Source organism: Dipodomys spectabilis, unplaced genomic scaffold (assembly GCF_019054845.1).
Source record: "Dipodomys spectabilis isolate Male_0828 unplaced genomic scaffold, ASM1905484v1 ptg000193l, whole genome shotgun sequence".
Classification (NCBI taxonomy): Eukaryota; Metazoa; Chordata; class Mammalia; order Rodentia; family Heteromyidae; genus Dipodomys; species Dipodomys spectabilis.
The window spans coordinates 4163713-4177235 of NW_024870870.1; the positions used below are offsets into that span (position 1 = coordinate 4163713).

Here is a 13523-nt window from a genome sequence, read left to right on the forward strand (position 1 = left end):
GAGATCGGTTCTGGTACCAATACCATGCTGTTTTGATTACTATGGCTCTGTAGTAGAGTTTGAAATTTGGTATTGATATTCCTCCAGCACTATTCTATTAAGGATTGTTTTTGTTATTCGAGGTCTTTTATTGTTCCATATGAATTTTTGGATTGTCTCTTCTATTTTCTTGAAGAATGAGGTTGGAATACTCATAGCTATCACATTGAATTTGTACATAGCCTAGGGAAGTGTTGCCATTTTCATGATGATGATCTTTCCAATCCAGGGATGTTTTCCCACTTTCTAAGTTCTGTTTTGATTTCCTTTTTTAGGTTTTTAAAGTTTTCATCATAGAGATTTTTACTTCTTTGGTTAAACTAACTCCTAGTCATTTCATTTTTTGTGGGGCTATTACGAATGGAGTTGTTTTCCTTATTTCAGCCAAGCTATTCTCATTGTTGGCGTATAGTAAAGCCATTGATTTTTGAGGGTTAACATTATACTCTGCTACTATGCCAAAGTTTTCAATGAGCATGAGTGATTTGGGAGTGGATTCTGTGGGAATCTTTAAATATAAGATCATATCATCTGAAAAGAGGGAGAGTTTTACATGATCTTTACCTATTTGGATCCTCTAATGATTGCCTCTTGTCTTATTGCTGTAGCTAGGCATTCTAATACTAAATTGAAGAGAAGTGGAGAGATTGGACATCCTTGTTTCGTTCTTAAGAGGAAATGGCTTTAGTTTTTCACCATTACGTATAATGCTGGCTGTAGGTTTGTCATATACAGCCTTTATTGTTTTGAGGAATGTTCCCTGGATTCCTAATTTTTCCAGAACCTTCATCATAAAGGGGTTTTGGAACTTGTCAAATGCTTTTTTCTGCATTTATTGAGATAATCATGTGGTTCTTATCCTTGCTCTTGTTGATGTGATGAATTATATTAATTGGTTTGCATATATTTAACCAGCTTTGCAACCTTGAAATGAATCCTGTTTGATCGTGTTGTATGATTTTTTGGATGAATTGTTGAAGTAGGTAGGCCAAAATTTTGTTGAGAAGTTTTGCATCAATGTTCATCAAAGAAGTGGGTCTATAGTTCTGTTTCTTTGATGAGTCCCTGCCTGGTTTTGGGATGAGGGTTATGATGTCTTCATAGAATGAGTTCAGTAGTGCACTTTCTCTTTCAATTTCATTGAAAAGTTGGAGGAGTATTGGTGTGAGCTCTGCTTTGAAGTCCTTGTAGAATTTCACTGTAAATCCATCTGGTCAAGGGTTTTTCTTAGATGAGAGTACTCTTATTGATGTTTCTATTTCAATGCTTGATATAGGTCTGTTAAGTTGGTTTAACTCATCTTGGTTTAGTTTTGTCATGTCAATATTTGCTAGGAAAAGGTATATTTCTACCAGATTCTCAAACTTATTAGCAAAAGCTTTGAGAAGTATTCCCTTATAATGTTCTGTATCTTGGATGTTTCTGTGGTGATGTTTCCATTCTCATCTCTGAGTTTATTTCCTTGTATGCTCTTCTTCTTCTGATAAGATTTGCTAAGGGTCTGTCAACTTTTGTTAACTTTTTGAAGAATCAACTCTTTGTTTTGTTGATTCTTTCTAGTTTTTTTTGGATTCTAATTAGTTTAATTCTGATTTAAATTTAATTATTTTTTCAATCTACTGGATTGGTGTTTATTTTGTTGCTCTTTTTCATGAAGGTTCAGATGTCTAATTAAAATGTTGTTTTCAGATCTCTCTAATTTGTTGATGTAGAAACTCAGAGGTACAAAATTGCCTCTGAGAACTGCATTTCCTGTGTCCCAGAGAAGCTGGCAATTTATGTGTTCATTTTTGTTGAATATCACGAACATTTGCATTTCCTTTCTAATCTCTTCTATGACCCATTGGTGATTCAACAGTGTGTTGTTCAGCCTCCATGTGTTACAGGACTTTTCTTTGGTGGCTTTTAGTGTTGAGTTCTAATTTTATTCCCCTGGATGCTGTTTCTTGGCCTTTATTGTGGTCTTATTGGTTTTCTATGTGTAGGACATCTTTAAGTATCTTTTGTAAGTCTGATTTGGTGGTTCTAAAAGCTTCTTGTATCTGAATAGGCTTATCTTTTTGCATGTTTGGAAAGTTCTCTACTAAGATTCTGTTACATAAAATTTCTAAACCATTAACTTCTGTCTCTAGGTGCTCCTCTACACCCATTATCCTCAGGTTAGGCCTTCTGATGGTGCCTTCCAAATGTTGAATAGATCTATCATATTACTTGGATTTGTCTTGGATAGTTATACATTCTTTCTCTATAATATCTAGGCTGTCTTTTATCCCTGAGATTCTATCTTCTGCATGGTCTAACTGACTGTCAAGATTTTCTACTTTGTTTTTTATTTCTTTTCCTTCTAATTGTTTGGCTTTGATGGATTCAAATTCTTTGTTGGAGCTTTGTTTTAGGTCTTGTATGAACTTTACTTCCTTAATTTGGTGTTCAGTTTTTATTCTCAAATCACTTAGATTATTCCTTATGGTTTCCTAGGACTCCCATTCCTTTTATTGGGCTCCATTGGGCATTCCCTCTGAATTCATTCAACTGTCTATTCATAGATTCCATCAATGCCTTTATTGATTTAGTCTATTGTCATCCCTCTCTCGCAATTCCTGTATTACTCTTTGATTAGCTTCCTCACAATCATGCAATTCCTGTCTTTCTCTTTGACTGATCTCAGCCTTCTCATGCGATTCCTGTATTTCGCTTTCACTGTTCTCTACCTGTTCATGCAATTCCTGTATTAATCTTTGAGTAGCTTCCTCATGTTCATAAGATTCCTGTATTAATCATTGGTTCGCCCCCTGTTGCTCTCTATCACACTCACAGAGTCCTTTGCAAGTTTTCAATCTACTCATTCACCATGTTTACAAGGAGTGTTTGTAGAGCTTTTTGGGAACTCTTCTCTGGATTATTCATTAACTAATCGGTCTCCTGATTATCATGAGTGGGAATTCATATACCCGGACTTGCCATTTTTCTTGGTTTTTTTGGCTTGTTTTGCCCATTTGTTATGAAGGTAAAACCAATTTTGTGCTAGAACACTATTTTAAGGCAAGCATCAACTGGAGTTCTGTAGTTGCACAGTCAAAATGTCTGCAGATACAATGTAGTTCATCAGATACAATCTATTCAACATCAAACAACCATGGACTAAGGGGCTAATAAATGCAAAAAGGATTTGACACACCAGAAATTATTAGGTTTAGGGAGAAATGTGGAGAAAAATGGGATTAGAGGGATGTGGAGAGGTAAGAGAAGAGTGAATTTAACCAAGTCCTAATTTCTGAGCGGGAAATGGATTGGACAGAATGATAGGAGAGAGATTTTAAAAAATAAAGAAAAAATGGATAAACAAAAATTTAAATTTAAGAAGTGAAACACTTAAAAATTATGTAAATTTAAAGAAATGATATTGAGAGAAGAAAAGGATAGGATGAGAGGACGGATAGAAAGGAAACATGAAAAACTAAAAAGTTAAAAGTTTTAAAATTAGTTACTTGAAAATTATATTGGTATAAAGAGATAATACTGCTATTAAAGAAGTTAAGCCTAAGACGTTTTGAATAGAGTAATAAATTTCTGGATTAAGTATGAACACAATGGGGAATAAGGTCTAATAATCGACCACAGGTAAATATCTGGGGATGAGCAGAACGGCAATTAACTCAAACAAAAAAAGAAGAAAGAGAGAAAAAAATGAAAACAATAAAAAAGGACCAAAAGGTCAGAAGAGATTAAACACACACACACACACACACACACACACACACCAAAAATAAAAAATATGAGAAAAAATTAACATCAAACACTTAAAAAAATAAAAATTGAAAAAAAGGTTAAAATAGAGTTCTTTGATTTTTTTTTTTTTGGGTGGGGATAATGGGATGAGACTGTATCTCCCCTGTGTCCATAACCAGTCTCTTGGTTATGGTTGCTTATGCTTGTGTGCTTGTGGTGTTTGGTTTTCGTTTTGCTTGATTGATTTCTTAAGTTAGTTTTTTTGGGCAGGCAGAAAATGCTCTGCTTTACTCAGGATTTTGTGATTCTCCTCCCAGGCTATTTCAGTGGGAGGGAGATCTGCTTTGAGTATCACAAAAGAGGGAGATGGCTGTTTCCTCCAGTGTGAAGATGCTGTGATGAGTCGAGGTTCTGGGTAGGGTTGAGGCCTTTTAGGAAACAATAGCTTTTCCCTGAGGCGCAACTCCTGAAATACTCATGGAACCCATTCTCAGGGTTTATGTTTACTGAGCTTCAATTGTTTGTCTAGGCTACTCTAATGAGGGGCAGCCTTTAGCTTTGTTTACCCTGTGAAGGAAATCACTCCTCTGAGGACAGAGCTACCACTGGCTGGGTGGGGTGACATTCCCCTGGGTGGAGCTGACCCTGGCAGGTCATATCTACTTCCTGTGACCTGCTAAATGACTCTTTTGTTTTCTTCCAAAGCCTGAGTTGGAGCTATCTGCTCAGCCCTGAGTAGCACAGTATCATAGATGGAGATCTCTGGTGGTGGGGGAGGGGAGGCCTTCCCTCCTCTGCTCCCTGAGGAGTGAGGATGTCAGGATTCTACTCATGCTGGAGTGTTGGTTCCTGGGTCGTCTCTGGTCTGTGATCTGCAGGATGAAGATATCTGCTCCTTGTCAGTTCTTGCTGGTGTTGAGTAGAATATGCTCACCGGCCTCGTCTGGGGCCTTTGTTGTGGACTCTCTCTGTAGATATGGTGGCTATAGCCACTGGAGCTGTCCCTACTGATGCCACAGCTGTGGCTACTGGCAAGTGCTCAGGTCTGTCATCTTGCCTGGATTTTCCCTCTCTTGCCAAATTCTCTGTACTGTGATGGCACACTAACTGCTTTCTATGCAAGAGCTTGTTTACCCTCCAGCTTTTCGTCTTCCATCTTCCCCCAAATCCTCATGGTTTTTATGAGTGGTTTTTTTAGTGAAAAATGTTTTTGGTGTTTATATTTTCAGTTGGCATAAAATGAGCCTACTTTTGTCTTAATTTAATAAATAAAACTCTCTGATTCTATGACAGCATAAACATTTTGGGTAATGGTTAAGACTAGGTTGCCTTTCTGAAAAAAATAATCTTACCACCCAAAAAAGAGGAACAAAAAGAAAATAAAATATGACAGGAAACTTATAAATCTTAATTTACTAATAGTCTGTTAGTTTGTTTTAACTTTTACTGAAAAATTAAAGTAAAACTTGACAATGTTTTATTAACATATTTAAATTTCTTCATCCTTTTTATTTAAGATTCACTTTAAAGAGAAATTCAACAGGTGACAATGTTTTTTTTTCTGACTTTTCCAAAGAAATGATCATTTCATCATTATAGTGTATAGCACAACATACCCAGAAAGCATTAGTTAAGGAAAAAAATTCCTATTCTTTGGTTTGCTTCAGTGTGTATCTAAAGCTGCATATCACATCTTACCCACCCTATTGTCAGTCTTCTCATTTGAAATATTTCAATAACTTTTCATTCCTTGATTTGTCAGCCACCAAATTTTTATAAAACTACATGCTTTCATTCATTGTGCTTTCCAAAATGTATCTCACAAATGCCTAGAACGAAGCACAATCTGAAACATCTGTGGAGTTTTCCACCTAGAGTACAAAGTAATCACTTTCCATACTCCTTAGAACCAGCTGTTCACTGGCATTAATTGCTCTGTCACTTCCATGATTTAAAACAACAGCATTTGACAATGGCGTACATTTTAATTGGTTTACCACATTTGGTTCGTTTTCAGCAAGGACTGTCTTCACGGAAGATGGTAATAGATGAGGTTTGCAATTATGTATTTTAAAAGGGCTCTAAGTTGTGGATATTGAATATCCATTTCAGTGACTAAATATTTAAATTAAATCCTATAAAGTATACTCCTTTAATTTTCTGGCTAAAGTGTTCTACAATCTATATATATATATATATATATATATATATATATATATATATATATATATATATATATTGTCGGCCGTGGGGCTTGAACTCTGGGCCTGGGCACTGTCCCTCAGCTCTTCAGCTCAAGGCGAGTGTTCTACCACTTGAGCTACAGCACCACTTCCGGTTTTCTGGTGGTTTATTGGAGATAGGAGTCTCACGGTCTCTCCTGCCCCAGCTGGCTTTGAACCGCAATCTTCAGATCTCAGCCTCCTGTGTAGCTAGGATTACAGGTGTGAGCCACCAGCGCCCAGCCAATCTAGATATTTTTAAAGGAAATATTGTACGTTGTTTCCTTGGTGACAATGTAATTGGAAGACTTAACATTTTCATGCACCATGGCCATCTTAAATGAAGTAGATGTACATGGGTTTGCATACAGAACTTTTGGAACAGCATTAATGTTGAATCTTGGATGGAATTTGATTGGGAATTGTGGCAAGTTTTCATGGTATGAGAAGAAAAAGGCCACACTAATATTTTATCTGCTACAATGCTATATTAGTTTATTCAAACACTCACATACACACATATACACAGATATACACATGTGTAGTATGAAGACACAGTCAGTATGCAAGAAAATATTTTAATAGGAATTCCATAAGATATTTAGTCTGCTGAGATCTAATTAGAATTTGTAGACATATCTAGTTGCTTCAATCCCTGGACAAGTCATTATCATTGGTGAAGGTGTTGCCATTTGAATTTAGAATGCCCTAGAAAGACCTATGTGTTAAAGAAAAATGACTTACCATTTCCTCCCAGACTGTAGACAATACCTGAATAGTTCTTTTGGAGATTAAGTTCTTCAGAGTGAAACCTATGAGAACATGGACTGTCGTCTACTTTCTTCTTTTCTCTTTAATCATTCTAGGTCAAAAACATTTATTTTTGACATACTCCCCACCTTGACATTGTCTTGTCATAGGCCACCAAAGCCATAAAACCAATTGAACATACACTCAAACCTTCAAACTTATAAATCTGAGTAAGCCTTTCTGCTTATTAAATATACAATATCACTTATTATGGTAGGTTATAAAGCTAACACAGAAATCTAGTCTTTCTAACAAGGTAAAGTATATAAAAATGCTTCATTATAAAATATCTAACTCCAAGTTGTATTTTGTGTTTTTGTTTCTGTAGATCCTAGAGCTTAAACTCACGGCCTGAATGGTGCTTTTGTGTTCAAGGCCAGTGCGCTACATAAAATCTGACCTGGAACTCCATTTGTCCTGGTGGTTAATTGGAAATAAGAATCTAATGAACTTTCCTATGCAGGCTGTCGTATTCATGTTGCATACTTTATGTAATGCCGATTCTCAACATTGTATAGATGCTCCAACTACAATATAAAAAAAAAAACTTAAAACATACTAAGGATATTTGTAAAGTATAAAATGAAGGAAAAATTTTCATCCTTTACAAATCTATGCAAAATCTATGCTAAACAATTGATATTTTACTGTACCTTTCCTGCAACCAGTTTGATATATTTTAATACTTGTCACACCAAGTTTCTCTGTATTCTACTGGATATTTACTTTTTCACGTATGTGTGTATATGTATACATATATGCATCTATCTATATATGTTTCAATGTGGATCATCGGACTTGAAGCTGCTTTGTTTTGCTGTTCAGCAATTGAACCTTGCCGCTTCATTCTGTGACAATATCTGTGCTCATTCTCATCATTCCTTTATTTACCAAATCATCACCTTCTAAAATCAGCTTCATTTCTTGGGTAAGTTTAGCAATCAGTCCAACCAATATCCACCCAGAGGGTCTTAATAAATCAAGTTTTAAGGAAGAAGATAACATGAAGTGACAACTACAGAAATTCTACAGAGACCTGACATCTTTCACATTTCTGCCTTCCTTCTCTTCTCATTCTTCAAAAGCATTGACTAACACTATAAATATACTGCAATTATAAGTTAAGGATCAGTGGGGTTTTTCCCAACCTGAAGCCTTCTTTTCCGTGATTCTTGACATAAACTTTTTGGGAGATTTTTTGGATTGTGAGGGGATTCCATCCAAAACAAAGCCATGTATATCAAGAAAATCAATATTTTCAACTCAGAGTACTAAGCAAAAGAGGGAGAAAATTAAGGTTAGCTATATATGTTAAGCACAAATATAGGCAATATCAAGATATCTTGAAATTGTGTACTTTTATTGGATAAAGTGGCTCCATCCTGTAATATTATCTACTTAGAAAACAGAGATTAGAGTATTGCATTTCCAGGCAAGCCCAGACAAAAAAAGACTTTTCAGAAACTCTAACCATTTGCTGGGTGCAATGTGTTTTGCTTGTGTTTGGAGGACTACAGTCCAAGCAGGCCCAGCATAGTGATACTACCTCAAAATAAGCAATCAAATTACAATCTGCAGGTATGGCATAGTAGAGATGCCAAAGTTGTAAAGTTCCTTTTGTTGCTGCAATTGGTCTTTCTGTATTCCTATTTAAATATTTTTCCCTTCCCCTCCACAAATGATGCCAACATCAAAAATGTGTGCTTATGTAAGAAATGCATGATTCTAAAATTTCATGACAATTCTTTTGAACTTACTTTTTGTGGAATTTTCTAGTTTAAGAAAATCAATTACACTTTCTATATAAAAAATGTTCTGGGGCTGGGAAGGTGGCTCAGTGGTAGAGTGCTTGTCTTGCATGCCTGAGTCCCTGGGTTCAATTTCTCAGCAGCACATAAACAAAAAGAAAAAAGCTGGAAGTGGCGCTATGGCTCAAGTGGTAGAGCTATCGCTAGCCTTGAGCTGAAGAGCTGAGGGACAGCGCCCAGGCCCAGAGTACAGGCCCCACGACCGGACCCCCCCAAAAAAAACATGTTCTGTGCTTAATCTGGTAGCCCATTCACTAACATTGAAATGATACAGAGAAGATTAGCATGGCCCCTGAACAAGGATGACTCGCAAATTCATGAGGCAATCCATATTTATACAACAACAGATGCTGGAGGGGATGTGGCCACAAGGGAACCCTACTCCATTTTTGGTGGGAGTGTAAACATGTTCAACCACTTTGGAAAGCAGTATGGAGTTTCCTCAAAAGACTCCACATAAAGCTCCCCTATGACCCAGCAACCCCACTTTTGTTCATTTACCCAAAGGATCACAAACAAGACCATACTAAAACTACCAGCAAAACTATGTTTATTGCAGCATTATTTACCATAGCTAAGATATGGAACCAACCCCTATGCCCCTCAGTAGATGAATGGATAAAGAAAACGTGGTAAATATATACAATTGCATTCTATGCCTCCATCAGAAGATGAATCGATGAAGAAAACGTGGTAAATATATACAATTGCATTCTATGCCTCCATCAGAAAGAATGATATCGCCCAATTTGTTTGGAAATGGAAAGACTTGGAAAAAAATTTATTAAGTGAAATAAGCCAACTCCAAAGAAACATAGGTCCATGGTTTCTCTTATTTTCAATAACTAATATATGTCCCGGATTATCATAAAATGTCAAAAGCTATGTGCATTTGACCAGATAAGATGATGTTAAGCTAAATGAACCCCAAGATAGGGACACAAGTGGTTCTATCTTGTTATTATTTCTAACATACAAATACTATATGATGTGATTTTTTTGTTTCTTTATATGTTCCTCAACCATGCTATAACCCCTTTTTTCACTATATTTGAAGTTGGTGCGCCTACATCTTGTATATACGTTTCTTTAATTTAGGGAGGGGAAGGAAAAACCAAAATGCTTAAATAGGGATACGGTTTGACCCCTGGTAACAATGAGATGCACAAGACACTATGTTGAAAAATGAATTGTACAATTTAGGCAGGGGGAGGGGGAGAGGAGGAGTGGAGTGTACTTGTGGAGGTGGGAGAGAAGGGATGGTGGGGGAAAAACAAAGGAGGAAGTAACAATGCTTGTTAAGAAATGTACTCATTACCTTGCTCATGTAAATGTAACCCCTCTGTGCAGTATTTTTAAATAAAAAAAATGTATAAAAATGTTCTGAGATTGAAGAGTTCATTTCCCTTATTTTACCCATATAATATCGTTAACAAATAAATTAATGCAAAACACTGACATGAAGGTATTATGAATAAATCTGTGTGTTTGTGCATGAGTGCACACGTGTTGGTGTGATCAGAATTTGAATTCAGGGCTTCAAAGTCTTGCTAGGCCTTTCCTCTCTAGATTGGTGAGCTATTATATGAGCTACATCTCCATTCCTGGCTCTTTGCTAGTTCATTAAAATTTTTGAAAAATAATCTCAAATATTTTTTTGCCCTGATTGGCTTCCAATTGTTCTCCACAGATCTCAGCCTCCTGAGTAGATATCTCAAGTAGACAAGATTACAGGTGTGACCAACCAGCACAAGGCTGTCAGAATAATTTTAAAAGTAGAAGAAAATTTACTTCATGGGGGCCTGTTATTATCATCTCCTACTTTTAAAGCATTTTGCTTTAAAAGTAAATGTGAATTTATTAAATTAAATGTAAATTTATTTCTCTTTTGGATTCTTAAAAGACAGAAAGATGATATTTAAAAGTTTTGGTACTTTTTTAAAAGAAAAATGGAAGTGTAGGACAGAAGAAATTTGGCTGTCTTTGAAAATCAATTTATAAGCTCAATTATGTACATGATAACGCAATGTCGCCAACACAGTCTGTGCTGAAGTCAAATTGTGACAGAAAAAATCATCATGGGGAATAATTGCTATGCTATTATTTCTTGGGCAATCTGAATATTGAATTTAGAGTGTAAGAGAATGGTGAGATTTTACCTACCTTTTCTGTAATTGCTGAAAGATTTTTGGAAACTTTGATTCATTTCCTTCCTCACTGTGTGTCTTTGGGCCATTCACTTAGTGCCTTTAATTACAATTTTCCCAACACTAAAATGGTAATAACATTAGCATTATAGCAAATGTTATCTTAAGAATTAAGAGAAATAAAACTTGTGAAAAATTTAACATAAACTTCTATGAATGAGCTTTGAGTTTAGCCAACAATTTTTTAAATACTAAATAAAATGTATTACGGAAACCATTACATGTAGTGAGCAACCAGAAGTAATGTTACCTATTGACAATGCTCTGTTTCCAAGGAACCCAGGTGGATAACTTCTCATGCTGTAAATCAAAATGGTTATCTTATGTTTTGATAGTGTAAAAATATCAGGGATATTATAAAGAAGGAATGTTGTAGACAGATGTGAAGTCCATATGAAAATGTACAAAACTGATAAAACGTAATCGTATCTGAACAGTATATTTTGGTTTACATAATTTAAGGTACATCACAAAGATAGGGAAAATCTAGAAGAATGAACTATCTTTTTGAAATCCTATCATAGATCCTTAGCAGGATGAACTCTTTCCTCATTCTTGTAGAGGCATCATCAGATGAGAGGAACTCCATGTTTCGGTTTGTTTCCTTCCATTTATTCTTCAGTTTGAAATCAACTACATGAGACTGAAAGAACCAAAATTAGACACGCAGGGTTTGGAAAGAGCAATCAACATAAAATAAATAAAGTACATAAAGTTTTGTAAAAGGTCTACCCAAATTGAGTTATATAGTCTCAAGCATAAACAGAAAATGATTTAAGCAATATCATTTTATTGAAAATTGAAAAATGTTAGGCGTTGTTTAATTTTTCCTTTCTACTACATTGAATTAAGTATTGATTTTGTATAGAGACATTAAAGATGAGATAAATAAGAAACTTGATTTAAAATGGACAAAAGTTCTGAATAGACATGCTTTCCAAAAAGCCCTGAAAATCACAAAGTTGTGTGTAATACCACTTCTATGCTGGCTTAATGCTTTCTGAACAGACATCATTAGAGAAATGCAATTCAAAATTACTATGATACTACTTCATAATTATTATAACTCTTATCAAAAAAGTCAAAGGAGCCAGGTGTGGTGGTAAAGGCTTGTAATTCCAAGCATTTAGGGGGTTGGAGTAAGAGGATTTGATTCTAAGGCCAGTCTGGGGTACTGCTCATAGTAAAAACCTGCCCTTTAAAAAACTCAGAAGGTAATAATGTTGTGAGAGTGTGGAGAAAAGGAAATTTTGTACTCTCTTGGTCAAAATACAGGTTAATATTCTCGTTTTAGAAAGTAGTATGCAGTTTTCTAAAGAAATGCAAAGATGAAATATCATCTGACCCACTAATCATGTGATTATTTCTCTTTGGGTAACTCGAGCTTTGTGTTTTGCACATACACTTCAGGATTTCTTTTTCATGAATCAAACATGGGAAAGAACTAAATGCAACCTCCCTTAATTCAAAAAAGAATAGAAGCTATATTTATTTGTATTACTGTGCATGAAGAAATCCTGGAGATTTCTGGTTAATTCAGAGGGACCCATGCAAAAATATAGGACAAGAGGAAAGTAAAACTGTTTTTAAAGTATAATAGGTTATCATTGATGAAAAGTTTTAGTGGTCATTTTTCCTTTTTTTTTTTTTTGCCAGTTGTTCAATACAGCAGCAAGTCTGTACCCTGGAGCCCTTTCAATGTTACCACGTGAACCTCCACTTCTGTAGTGCTTGTGGGTGTGGTGCCTCCTCAGGTGGGGCCCCCTCCCTTGTGGTGGATGTGCAGTGAAGGGATTGTGTGTGCATGGTCCCCAGCATTGCCAGATGAGCCCTGCCCACCCTGCCCACCTCCCTTCCCAGTCTCACTTGCTCAATTTCACCCAGGAGCTGGCAGCCATGAGGCTGAAGTTGAGCCACTGCTGCCCTCTCCTCTGTCAGCTGTGATGGTACTGGTCTGTGGTGGTCCTGGGTTCAAGTGCCATCCCAGTGAGACTGTTGTGGGGTCACTGCCTGCCCCCATGGGTGTAGGGTGGAGGACATCATGTTTGTACACTGCACAGTCCACAGGAGAAGGAAGGCTTGGTGGACAGTTCACCCCCTTGGGGCCAGGCAGCCCAGCCTTGGTTCAGACTTTAGGGCATTCTGGAGACTAGAGTCGTGTGCTGACCCCTCTGCTAGCGGGCTTGTGACAGCTGTTGCAGCTCAGCACCCTGGAGCCCCTTCAGCATCCCCATAGACCTCCATTTTCTGTTCCTTGTGGTCTCAGGTAGGGAGCCATCCTTGCATATGCCCATCAGTGCCAGAGGAGCCTGGACTTGCAGTGCACCAGGTGCAGCACTGGAGGCCCAAAGCCCCTTTGGCTTTGCTGTGTAGCCTCCTCCATTGTCCTTCTGGTCCACATGGATACAGCTCTGGGTGCCATTCCGGGGATGCTCCGTTTGGCAGCAATGGCCTCATCCCCTACCCTCAATAGGATCCAAAGCAAGCATGGGTCTGGCCTTGGCAGTGTAGGCCACACAGATGGAAGGCAGGACTTGGGGTCTGCCCTGCCTTACCTCTTGGCTTTGGCACCTGAGGCTGGGTTGCTTGGTTTGGTCACAGATGGAGCCTTGTTGGATGCAGCCCACCACAACAAGTGCTGCACCTGCTGCAGCAGCAGTGAGGTGTCCCAGATCCCCCTCAGGATCACCATAGGGACCTCTGATGGG

The 13523-nt window shown here is 37.2% G+C and overlaps 1 non-coding gene and 1 pseudogene across 1 annotated transcript; both read left to right on the forward strand.

The window, feature by feature from the left end:
- The window catches only part of LOC122121674, a 305155-nt pseudogene that overhangs the window by 73997 nt on the left and 217635 nt on the right, over positions 1-13523 (forward strand).
- LOC122121681 lies at positions 8839-8945 on the forward strand. The gene has a single exon (XR_006150008.1). It is a non-coding gene; the product is annotated as a U6 spliceosomal RNA (small nuclear RNA).